This window comes from Teleopsis dalmanni, chromosome 1 (genome assembly GCF_002237135.1).
Source record: "Teleopsis dalmanni isolate 2A chromosome 1, ASM223713v2, whole genome shotgun sequence".
In the NCBI taxonomy this organism is placed as follows: Eukaryota; Metazoa; Arthropoda; class Insecta; order Diptera; family Diopsidae; genus Teleopsis; species Teleopsis dalmanni.
The window spans coordinates 161,020,929-161,034,476 of NC_051846.1; the positions used below are offsets into that span (position 1 = coordinate 161,020,929).

Genomic DNA, 13,548 nt, shown 5'->3' on the forward strand with positions numbered 1-13,548 from the left:
TTACTTATTAATAATTTAAGATGCTAAGTAACCGACCTTAATCCCGGTAAAATTATATTTCATTGTTATTAAATTCTTCGAACATGGTTTTTTTTTGTTATTTCTATTCATATCTGTTTCATATTCCTTTAATCACCATTACTTAATTACTTAAATGGCCATTACAACCCGTTACCAGCTTTCAGTCTGACGCAGCATGTCTCTTCAAACGCTCAGCTGTGTTCACGCTTTTTTCAATCTCGTAGATTAGGTCTGGTTAGTGCCCCCTCAAATTGCCTGGGAGCTATGGTCTACTTATATTTCTTCTTCTTTCAATTACCGCCACTAATACCTTTTTCATTGAAGCATCGTCATCTATTCTGACGATTTGACCAAGCCATCTTACAATTTCCGCCTCAAATACCTTTTTCGCATCTACATTTTCATCGATTCTCACGACGTGACCAAGCTATTGAAGCCGCTGGTAAGCTCGTATAGCTCGTGATTTATACAGATGTGATTGTCGCCTCTTACTCGAAGAGGACTAAAGATCTTATGACAAACTTTTCTCTGGAAAACCCTCAGTGCTGCTTCACTATTCTGTTTTCAAATCCCAATTGCTGCCAATTATAGCAACTCTGACTATTACAAAATCGCCCGGAGTGGAGTTAAAAACATACAGCTCTGGAAATTAATGTCCTAATGTTTAACACTTAATAATTCGAGTATTATTACTATTTGAATATTTCAGGACAATTATTTTTTGTATATTAACAAAAATAAAATAGCCTAATCTTTCTAATGTTATTTATTAAAAAATTAAAAAAATTATGTTCACTCAGTTATGACAAATTTTACAGTAATTAATTATTTTCCATTCTTCGTTGTTTAAATTTAAAACAAATAAATTTAATCTGTCTGATTCAACTACCTCAAATATAATGTTGTGGATTCTACTAATTAAAATTTAATATATTTTTATATTTCATAAATCATAACTACAAATATAACTACAATTTTTCACATTTTTCATAAACATTTATGAATTACATTCCTGACTAAGCAACAATATCATTTTTAAACCTTCAAAACATTAGTATTCTCTCACATATCTCCTTCATCCACAAACTCAGTCAATTATTTTTTCTTACATTCCACAAAGCTTTTGCAACATGTAAACAAAAACCACGTTTTCATTTGTAATTTTACTTTAACCTTAGTAATAAGCCGGCAAAATGCAGCATTTTACATTCCTTTAAACTCTCTTCGTAGAACGTCTTACGCTCAAATGACGCTTAACATACGCAACCATCGTCAAACAACCCCATGTCCGACGCATACGTGCCACATATGGAAACTGAAAGCTCTGCGCATTTTACACGTCCTCTAATTTAACAATTTCTGGGTAAATTTTTAGCTCAGTTTGTCTTTTGTAATGGTAGCGTTCGAACATTTCGCGGAAGACCACAATTCGAAACGGTGCTCTAATCTAGTAATCTAGTGAAAAAACAAAAAAAAATATATATATATATACTTGAATATGTTAATTAGTTACAAAACTTAGGCGAAAACTTAAAATTCCAAACAAAATACTACAAATAATTATTATATAACATTTATAGCTTTAAATAAATCGCACGAAATTTTAAATAAATATTATATAAATTAAATAAATATTAATTCATGTAACATAACTAAATTTTTTATAAACTGCCTAAAACTATGCAAAATTATATAATTTCGCTAGCGGAAGTCCAATGTAGTCTAATCAATGCTATTAAATTCAGTTGGGTAAATCTACTATGAATACAATTTAAATAAAAAAAAATATAGCAACTTTTAAAAAAAAAATCAATAAAAAATAAAAATAAAAGAATTTAGTTTCAATGTGTTGCTAAAAATTTAAATTTGTACGATTTTAACTTGGCTTTTCCGAAAAATCCTATTACTGTGTGTAAGCACACAATTTGCATGCGCTTGTATGTGTGCAGGGATGACAGGAAGTGAAAGGAAGTGTACGTTAAAATAAACCAAAAAGCAAAATAACATAGGGAAATCACTTGTAAAAACATTTCGGTACTTGCGTTACGTTACTGAGTGTCGTGCCTTGGTGCGTGGTTACTATCTTCTCCTCGCATCATTGTGTGTTCTATATATATAAATTTATTTATATGTATGTATGTTTATATATATATATATATACATAAAGATATAAATTTATAAGTATTTATGTAAAGTGTAGCTAAAATATACAAAGCGTAACATTAAAGGCTCATGTCCGACCATAAGGAAGATAATAGAAAAATTCTACGTTTAACTTAAGTCAACAGCGGGAAAGTAGGCAAACATTTTTTGATTTACTGCGAAAGGAGTAATAAATTTTTATAAGTGCTGGATTATCGAAAACCTAAAATCTCTGTAAGTTTTCAATATTTTCCAATACTTTCAATATTTTAAGCCTTAAGTTAAGTAAACACAAACAATACATAAAATGAATATAAGAAGTCAAGATTAAGATTTATTAGTTCTTAAAATTAATTTCTGTTTAATAAAAAAAGTATATACAATAAATGGAGAAAAAATTATAAATCAAAATTTATTAATACTTTTTTAATGAAAAACTTGTGAATATCAAAACAAGTTATTAATATGTAATTAACAAAAGAATTTTACATATAAAATACTTAAGTAATTACATAAGTTAGAAAATAGTAAAGTAAATAGATAAAGAAGTCTATAATTAAATATATAAAATTATATTATTATTTTATTTTTAAGGCCTAATAGGATATAAATGAAAGAAATTTTGTATGAATATATATATTAATATTTAATATAATATATATTATAATTATAATTTTTGATGGTATATATAAATATATAAAAATACAATAAATTATATATTTATATTATATTAATTTTTATTATTAATACAATAAATTATTGTGTATAATTATATATATACAATAAATTATATATATATATATACCCCTAATTTTCTTTGAAGCCAAAACTATACTACCAAATGACTAAATATATAATTTATTGTAATGAAAAAAATTTTTTCATTTATTATTTTTATTTTTGAAATGGGCGAATTTGTCAGTTCTTTAAAAAATGCATAACAATTTGAATTATTTTAAAAATTATAAATATAGAAATAAGGTTTAAATTTAAATTTTTTTTCCCCAATTAAGAACCATTAGATTTTTATTTGAACAAAAAATACTATAAAAATAAATGTTGAATAAATTATTCCTTTCTTAAAAATAAATTAAATACACAGATAAAATTTTTTTATGATACATTGTAGCTTTGGAAGTTGAAAACTTAAGGGCTCAATTGGGTGAAAAAAGACTCATACTGCACTGTTTATGATTCCTAATTGTAATAGATTTAACATTTCTCATGATTTAAATTTTTGACAGTTTCTGTATAAAAATAAAGCTTAAATTTGAAAAATATTTTTGCTCTATTTATGTATAAACAAATATATTGATAAGTTTACTTTTTTGGGTAATTTTGATATTATACAAATATAAACACATATACTAACAATTGTAAAAATTTTTTATAATAAAAAAATTTATTTTTTTTTAAATAAATTTATTTATTTTTCAAATAATTTTATTTTTTTTTTGTAATAAATTTAGTTTTTTTAAATAAATTAATTTTTTCAAATAAATATTTTTATTTTATGAAATATTTTATCTATTAAAAATACATACAATATTTATATTTTATAAAAATTTTCTATTGTGTATATTTCGTCTATACTCTATTATATAACTATTTTCAAAAAAAAATAACGAAATTGTTCAATTAGTCCCTTAAAAGTAAGCTTAAAAATGTTTTTGTATATATTGTACATAAATTTATATTGATAATTTAATAATAAGTACATTTTCTTTAGTTTCCTCTAATTGTTATTAAAAAGTAGAGACCTTTTTTTAAAAAAAATCCTAAACAAAACTTATTGTAAAATTAAAGTGTGAATTCTTTCTCTTAATTTTTGTTTTCAATTTTTAACAACAATAAAAAAAGTTTTGGCCAATTAGCCTAAAAAAAACTTTATTACCATTGTTTAATTACAAAATAATTAACAGCTAAAAAAGTCCTAAAGAAAAAGAAAATAAAAAATTTCATATAATGCTATATCTATAAAACTTTATTTGCTTCTATATCTTTTTCAAAATACATAAAGCTTTTTTAATAAATATTTATAGAAACGATTAGTATTCCTCCTACTCTGCCTTTTTAAAATATTTCTGGTCTCCAAAAAAAGATATGATTTCTTATTTCAGTTCATCATAAAACTACTTTGTAATCGAATGTAGCTCAATAAATCATTAGAAAAATAATTAAAAATATATGTCTGACTTAAATATAATTAAATATTGAAATATTCACAAAAACATTAAAATTAAAAAGAATAATTTATAAACTCCGTTGACTTTATTAAAAACCTTTTAACTTAAAGTCATCAAAGCAAAGTTATTAAATTTTTAGTGACGTTTAAGTTCGTCATATTTAAATAATTTTTTAATTACTTTATAAATGTTTTCATATTAAAAAATTACAATTAACAATTAAGAAGAACACTTAAGTCGTAACGACTCATTTTACGATACAGAACTGATTATTCGATTAATTTAATGAGAAATTAACAATAAATTTGCTAGTACGAATTACAACACATTTTCCATGTTATTGCAAAACATTTCAACATAAATATTTCAATCAATACTATTTAATGTACATTTATTACATAGTATGTATATATTTACAATATCTATTTCCATTTGTTTGACGAATTTGTATGAGTCGTTAAGCACAAAATATAAAATAATAGTTCATAGGCATTAAACTATAATTAAAGTGACTTAATGACTGTCGTCAATTAAGTTCGTAAAACCTAAAATAATATTTTATTGTATTTATTTTTAATATGAACATAATATAATAGATTAGATAAAATATTACAAGTTTAATGACATACATTTATAATAAACACTGACCTAATATTATCAATTTCTTAATTTGTAGTGCACTTTCACTTTTGAAATGAAATAATTAAAGAATTAAAATAATTTTATTTATTTAATAAATGAACTTTTAAAAATTTTTTATATATAAACAGGATTTTTGTTTAATATATTTAACGAAAAATATTATAGAGTACTGATTAAAACTTATTTATTTATGCAATAAATAAAAATTTATTAATTTAATTCATATATATAAGTAAGATATTTTAGATCTATATATAATGGAAAAAATTATACAATACTGATTAAAATTAATTTATGTATTCAATAAATAAAAATTTATAAATGTAATTCTTATATATAAATAGGATATTTTACTTTTATATATAATTGAAGAAATTGTGTAATAGGGATAAAACACTTTAGTTTAGGGGTTTTTATAAAAATGTATATTTTAATTAAATAAGTAAAAGTATTTTTTTTTAATTAAATTTTTTAAATTTTTAAAGATAAACTTTGTCTAGTGTCAAGTATTTTAAAGGCTAACAGCTGTTTTAAACTGAGCTTTTTTTATTATTTCAATATAAATATACTTGCATATTAATATTTGCAACATATATTAAAACACAATATATAATATATATATAATATATGTACAATATATATTCATATATATATGAATATATAAAAACACAACATACACTGCAATATGAATTTTTAAGCTTCACTCACGCAAGCAGTCAATGCTTAATTTTACTCATATATAAATAGTTAACATTCTATATTTTTCCTAACAGTTTGTATATTAAATAATTCATAAAAAAATTTATAAATTTCTGACTTTAATAACAGTCAATGGCATAAGAGTCAGGCTAAGGAAAAGTCCTTTAGAAACCTATGGGTTCCTTGTTTGTATGTCCATAAAGCCTATTTTTTAATGGACCGCTTTCATTTGATCTAACAGAAAATATTTATATAATTTCTCTAACATAATAGAACAGCAAAGAAAGAATAGAAAAGAAAAGAAAAAATATACTTTGTCTTTATTTATTTTTTTAAAAAATTTCATTTAAAAGCGCCTAAAGTTAGAATTCTTATGATTTGCCAAATTTACTTTTGGCGCAACATTTATGTGGAAGTTATAGTATCTTAAAGATGCTGCATTGAGTTGACTAAAGTACTCAAAAAACTTGAAATAAAATTATTTTTTAGGATTAAATTTTGTGCCAAATAGGCAATTTGAGTTGAAACTAAAAAAAAAATATTTTTCACTTCATGATAATTACGAGAAATTTAAAATATATTGGTCCCAGCAGTAATTTTGCTTATTATTTATTATTTTTATTAGTTAATTATTACTTCTTTTTTCTTGGCATAGTAGACTATATAGATTCAAAATCGCTTCACATTCTTATCTACTTCTAACTAATATTTTTTTAGTTGGTGTTGCTAATTCTTCGAAGATTTCCATTTCACCATCAATCCAACTTATACTTATGCTCAATGAACGATCTGTGTCAGTTTTTTTTTGTGACCTACAGTGTTCTTGGTGCTCTTTTTAAAAGAATTGCCATACTTTGTCGTTATATCTTCTGCAAATACGATATTTTTTATCATATAATCCAAATTTATCGTAAGATATTCTTAATAAAAGCGGTTATATATATTTTTAATTAGATGGTATCAATGCAAGATCGTAGGCATCTAATATCCTTTATTTCTTATGGTATAAAGTTAACTACGATATAAAATATATTTGCTGCATCGGTTTGTTGCAAATCAGAGTTAATGCAATAATTGTCAATTTTCATTTTTTGTATCGTGTTACGACAGGGCTATGAAAAGTCATTACACTATGTAAAAAAGGTTTCTTGCAAATTATCTACGTCAGATTTCATATTTTGTATCGAGTTATGACAGAGTTTTGAAAAGTCACATACTAAGTAGCGAAGGTGGCCTCCAAATTATCGATCTATTTATAGTTTGAAAGACTCATTTAGAATATAGTAATAAGCAAAGGCGATGAGTTTAATATCGAATGCATTTTTTGTACCCATAACAAATCACAAATCAATACTCAATTGTGCTTTCGAAACTCTCATTGATACACTCTTCCCACATTGTCGGCGATAGCATCTATTATTTCATAAAGGATATTGATAAATATTTTGTGAACAATAGATGAACGAAATATAGTTCTGTAGTCTGTTTGATTATAAGAGCAGTAATAACTTGAAAATATATACTGCTTTATATATAAGTTAATAATTAAATAAAAACTACAAAGACAGTTAAGTGTGTTTGCTTTAGTAGCCAAAGTAAAAGTGAACGAGCTGCGCTTATGGAGTTGAGAGCTACAAAGGCCAAATGGGACTTTTCCAGACAAACAAGTTGATGTCCGATTTTGTCCGGTTAGCAATTAGGCCATCAAATATTATCGCATGATTATGCAGTTAATCAAACTAAGCGCAGGGGCCAGATTTGAGATGCCCACCCGCGGCTCTTAACTTATATAATACAATAAATCCCTAAAAAACTTCATAAAAACATTCTTTATCATTTTTTAACTAACATATCACGTTTTCACTTTAAATTTTCTGAGCAAATAAAATATGCTTGCGTTCCATTTTTGTAAATAAATTGAGTTTAAAAATTTAAAATTAATTTAAAAAATTTCCTAAAATACCATAAACATTAATTTGAAAAAAAATTCCTCAAAATTTATCGGAAGCAGCCAACCACAACATTAAATTTTCAGAAGTCACAAATTCCGAATATATTTTATGTTGTCTTCTGATTTCTCAGTTCTCCTCATACCTCATAGTCCCTCATTGCCTATAAATTGCGATAAATTCTATGGCTGCATGGTTGCAAACCTCGTGCTATACATAGAAGCAAAATGTGTGCTACTTTTGCTTCTATTCTCGCTTTTATTGCTCTTATCAAATTCTCAAATTTACACAAATTTTTATAGCACAAAACAAAACACTCGGGATATATAATTTAAGCTTATGCAGTTCCTTATATACATGCTCTAAATATCTTTGTCTAATAAATCTACACACACACATATATATATACCAATTTATAAACACACACACACACTTACCCACAGCACTTCAGACATCTATTACTAAGTATAGAAACGCGAGTGAAAAAAATAGAAGGCCGTCAACTTTGCAAATACACAGTCAGTTGGTTTTGTTGGTATTGTATCAATGGATTGGTGTATAGGCTGCAATTTCATTTCAGCATGCTTTGTGCTTTTTTCCCCAATTTTGTTCTTTTTTTTTTTGTTCTCATGTTTACTTTATATTATATCCCTTAAGTCATATGAAATTCGCAAACAAAAGTATTTTGCTGCTTACGTATTCTTTTCTTAGTTTCCTTGTCTAAAGCGGGGTGCAGACTATCATACTGGTATGTCATACGAGAGAGAAAAACGTCGTATGACACACAGGTATGATAGTCTGCCACCTTTACCAACGTGTTGGCGTGCTCACCAAAATTTTGGTGAACAGCTCTCGCATACGCGTTGTGTATGATAGTCTGTCACCCCTAACGATTCATACGTCATACAAGAGCATTTTTGCCTTGCAAATTTATTGTAAGCAGGTGGAATATGTAGAATTATAATATAAATTTAATATGTTTTTTATTATTTTATTATTAATGTATATTTATTATTATAATATTTATTATTATTAAAATTACACTTATAAATTTGTGTTAAATATTTAATTGTATCTTAGTTAAAAAAAATATAAATTTTTACATAAAATTCTTATAAAAAACTAAAATACAATTAAATATTTTATGTAATATATTAAATATTTTATTTAGTTTATTAAATATTTTATTTTCTTTTATTTTAATTTATAAACGATAATTATAAGTAAAATTTTTTTTAAAAAAACATCTAAATATAAACATCGTTAAATTTATGATCTAAGCCCAGTAATAAAAAAACATATTGAAAATTGGTCGTAATAACAATTAATTAATAACCTAAATTTAAGATATAATACTTTGTATTCTAAATATGCTTTTATTTGTTAAAACTTATTATTAAAATAAAAGAATTTTAAATGTTAATAACCTTTAACTAACAAAAATATGGAAATGATCAAATTTCTTGAAAAACAATGAAGATATATACATTCTTATGTATATATATATATACATTATTTGTATGATCTATTTATGAAAAATTTTTTAAGAAACTTTACAGGTAGTGAATGAAATTAACTACGGTCCTTTACTGATCTTTTCATTTTAACTACTGTGCTTAATGACCAATAAACATAAAAAAAATATGAATATGGATGTAGATAAAGCATTTTTAGATGCTTTCATTGAATGTTAATAAAAGTAATCGCTGTTTGTGGGATGTCCAAAGCTGTGAATATAAAGATCGCAAAAAAAACGCGGCATATATAAAATATATAAAATTATAATCAATTATAATATTATAAGCAAAGCACAACCTATACGTTAACTATCAATTTTTTCAATTTTAAAATTTTATTTTAAATACACAAATTTTCACAGCACTACCCGCAAAAGCACTCTTCAAAAATTTTGCCTACTCTTGTGTGTCATACCTGTTCAAATTCGGTCGCTAGAAGAAATTTGAGCAAGAGAGAGCGCAACTCGTATGACACACCAGTATGATAGTCTGCACCCCACTTAAGGCTGTAAGGCTGCGAGTGTATCCCTGTGTTTGTATGTGTGTGTAACTGATTGAAGTAAGCACAAAGAAACTTTGTACTTGCCAATTGTGTATATTTCAATTCCGCTCGTCCCTCACACAGCTTTCAACATACAAATATACAACATTTCAGTTACATTGATTAGTAGAACTTACAATAGCAATACCAGGAGCATCAGAATTGCTGCCAACAGCCATGTGATTACTTGATTTGTTATGTATACGTTAACCGCACACAATGTATAAGTGTGCGTCTGTGAGTAGATATTGTGTGTGTGTGTGCGTATATTGCTTACATTTCATTTCCTGTTATTTTCCATTTGTTGGTGCAGTTTTCAGTTTTCTGCAGGAATTGTGGCTTGTGCTGTTATTTATGGACGTCAATTAAAATTAGTGGGTTGCAGAGTTTGTTTTAACATTTACGGCCAAGCCAAGCCAAGCTAGGCCAGGCCAGGCCAGGCCAATTTTTTTTGCTGGGCAGATGTGCTGTTGATTGCGGCATGTTACTTTTGAGGCGTTGTGGCTTTTACAATTTGGTTTTATGGAACAATTAATTTAAATTATTTCGATTAGCATTACAAACATTGAAACACATTACGAAGTTTGATTTCAAGTTATACAAAAAAAATTTTTATTGGTAAAACATGACAAAATTTTGTAAATAATTTCGTATGCAATTTTTATGTCTTCAAGAAGTAAAAGTTTCTAAGATTTATTATGATGGCAGCATGCTTCACCATAAAAAATTTATGTTTATTATAAATTATAATTAGTTCATTCTTTTCATTTATAATTCTAGTGAATTTAATTTTTTGCTTTTTAAATGCACTTAGAATTTCACTTAGTAAAATCAAAACTTTATGATCTATTTAGTTTCCATTAAGAAACAATTTGTTTTGTGAAGATTTTTTTGTCACAATTAAGTTTCTGAACGCTTGAGTTAGGTTTATTAGACTGAAGTAAGCATAAATGTATATACTGATACTGATATACTGATGTATATACTGAGAGCCAATTGACCACTGGTAATAATCAATAAAATGCTAAATATATTTCTTAAGAGACTTGAGAATCAAAATCCATGTCCAATAGTACACCAAATATAGTGCACTAAAATTGTTTGATAGATGCTCTCACTAATTCGGAATTGCACTATCTTAAAAAAAATGTAATATACACCATCACCATGCATGGCTTCAAACTAAACTTCTATAGAATCCCTGAATAACTAATTATCAGAATTCAATGGAAGGCTTGAATGGTGATTGTCTTTAAAATAGAATCAATTAATAATTTATTATATATTAGCAATTGAAGTGCTTATCACTGGCCTTCAGATAATTTTATTGATTTGAATATCTTATAAAAAACATTTTCTTTAAAATATTTAAAACTGTTTTAAATCAACTATTTTATATATTATATTAACAATTATTTATTATTATTTCATTCCATACTCCATTAGGAGCTTAAGGATACAACAAATGATTTCCAACTATCTCTATTTTGCGCAATTTGTTGAAGTTCGTTAAATGTTATGCCCGTTTCAGTATTAATTGCCTTCATGTTGTCGTTGGCATACTCCGGGTTCTCTGTGGATTCCATGTCAGCGCTGCGTGCGGGATACCGTCATAAGCCTTACGCAGTGTATGGCCTAACCACTCATATTTTCGCTTTTGAATTTCAGCATTAATAGAAGTTTGTTTGGCTTGCCTACAGAGTTCTTCATTTGATATCATACTTGGCCACCATATCTTCATTATGTTTCGCAAGCAGCAGTTGATGAAAGTTTTTAGTGTCTTTTTAGTCTCCTCCGTTACAAGCCAAGTCTCTGATCCGTATAATAAGGCAGACTTAACGCATGTATTAAAAATTTTTATTTTTGTGTTTGTGCGGATGGTGTGTGCACACCATATATTTCGTAGCGTTACGAAAGCTCCTCTTGGTTTTTGTAAACGATGGCTTAAGTCCTGTTTTGCGCCTCCGTCTTTGGAGAGAATACTTCCCAAGTACGTAAAGCTCTCCACATCATTGTAATCTTTTAATATCTATGACCAGTCTTGTCCAAAACTAGGTTTAAGCTATAAGGCAACATACTTGACAATACTTTAAGCTTTAGTGTTTACCATAAACTTGCATTTATCAATACATTTAGCTCACCTTACTTCAAATGAGTAAGGTTTAAATTTTATTATTACAAATAACAATAATAACTTAGTTCATTATTTTGCTGGGAAAGATACTAAGATTTAAGAATCTCATAAGAAGAAACTGGTAGATATGCAATTCCATAGAATATTTATACAGTATAATCCTTCAGTATCAGATAAAGAAGAAACGAAACTTCTTTCCATTAAAACGGAATCCTTTACTCCTGCTTAGTGTTAAGTATCACTTTTTGGACTGAAATTATGTTTCCGACTGAATTATTATTATGTTATTTGTATTATAATGATTAGTTTAAAATAATTGTGTTAATTAAATTAATCAATTTAGTTTATATTAAATTATATTTATATAAATTATATGCTTTAAAATAAATTTACAGAAAAATAAATTAGTTTAAAAATAAAAAATGATAACATAATATCAATTTACTTAATTGACCAACTTCAGTTGTCTTTAAATTTTATTATCTACACTCCTGCCTCCCCACATTTCCTTTCCCTCGTCACAATGACTTAAATTTTAAAGAAATTGTCAGTTATCCTTTATTTCAATTAAAATGGAATTTTTAATTTATATTCCGTATGCCTGCTCCCAATACAATACTCAACGTGATGATGGCATCAAATTTCAATTTCACTCATTTCATATGCACAAACAAGAATTATGAGACAACGCACACACTCATACAAACACATTTTCACTTAAGCAAATACAAACACCAACAACAAATGAGCTCATATTTGTGGGTATCCTTGGTGTAGAGCTAAGTACGCAACCACACGTTTATTCCTAAGTACATTGTGCTAAAAAGGATATGAGCAGTCTGCTAATTGCCTTTTTAGTTGCATAAATTTTTGCACGAATTAAAATGAAACTTTTATGTGCATTTTTCCTTTTTCCCTCATTTAAAGTTTTAATGAAAAACAAACATTACAGCAAAAAAAAAATTTCATTTCATATGAAAACAAAAAAACATTCACATTTATTTATATTATAATAAATCTAAGTATTCCAAAATGTATATTAATTCTAATTACACATAAAAAGATATAGAACATCAAAAAATTATTACACAAACAAAAAGAAGTGACAAAACATTTAAATATACGAGAACTGTTTGATAAGTCAGTGTCAAAAAAAGAAAAAGATGGCGTGACTTAGGAAATCTTAAGTAAAGATATTATTTATTATTAAAAAGTTTAGACGTAAAATCGCCCAACAGCCGGTACTGCGGTCAGAAGAGTCCTATTGTACCAGTTTGACTATTGGTAACACAAAGCCCCTTAAAGCTTTGTGAATAAAGTCCAGAACTAAATCTAGAGAAGAGTTCTTAATTTATTTATATAAAGCGACTAACAAATATAAAACATATTTATTTTTAACAACTTTATTTATATTTATTTTTCATTAATAAAAAAAAAAATTTAATTTAATTTTAATTAAAATCCTTATCAGAAACTAATGCATTTAAAAATGTTAAATTATTGAACAAATATTTATCTATATTTAATTAAACCAATCAAACGAATATTTTGATTTTTTATTTTTTATTTATTTTTTTTTACCTCAACAAAATGTAGAATATTTACAAAAATTTTATACGTAAATAGCAAAATATTTTGATATTATTTTCCTTTTTTTTTTGTTATATTACTTATTACAATGTTATAATAGGATTATTTTCTTAGTGCAAAACTTACT

The 13,548-nt window shown here is 25.9% G+C and overlaps 1 protein-coding gene across 1 annotated transcript in view; it reads left to right on the forward strand.

Annotated features, from left to right (window-relative positions):
* Positions 1-1,847: 1,847 nt before the first annotated feature.
* LOC119669703 overlaps positions 1,848-13,548 on the forward strand; it is a 67,074-nt gene continuing 55,373 nt past the window's right edge. The window contains exon 1 of the mRNA XM_038079705.1: positions 1,848-2,397. The gene's annotated coding sequence lies outside the window, so the exon portion shown is untranslated. The remainder of the gene's footprint in view (positions 2,398-13,548) is intronic.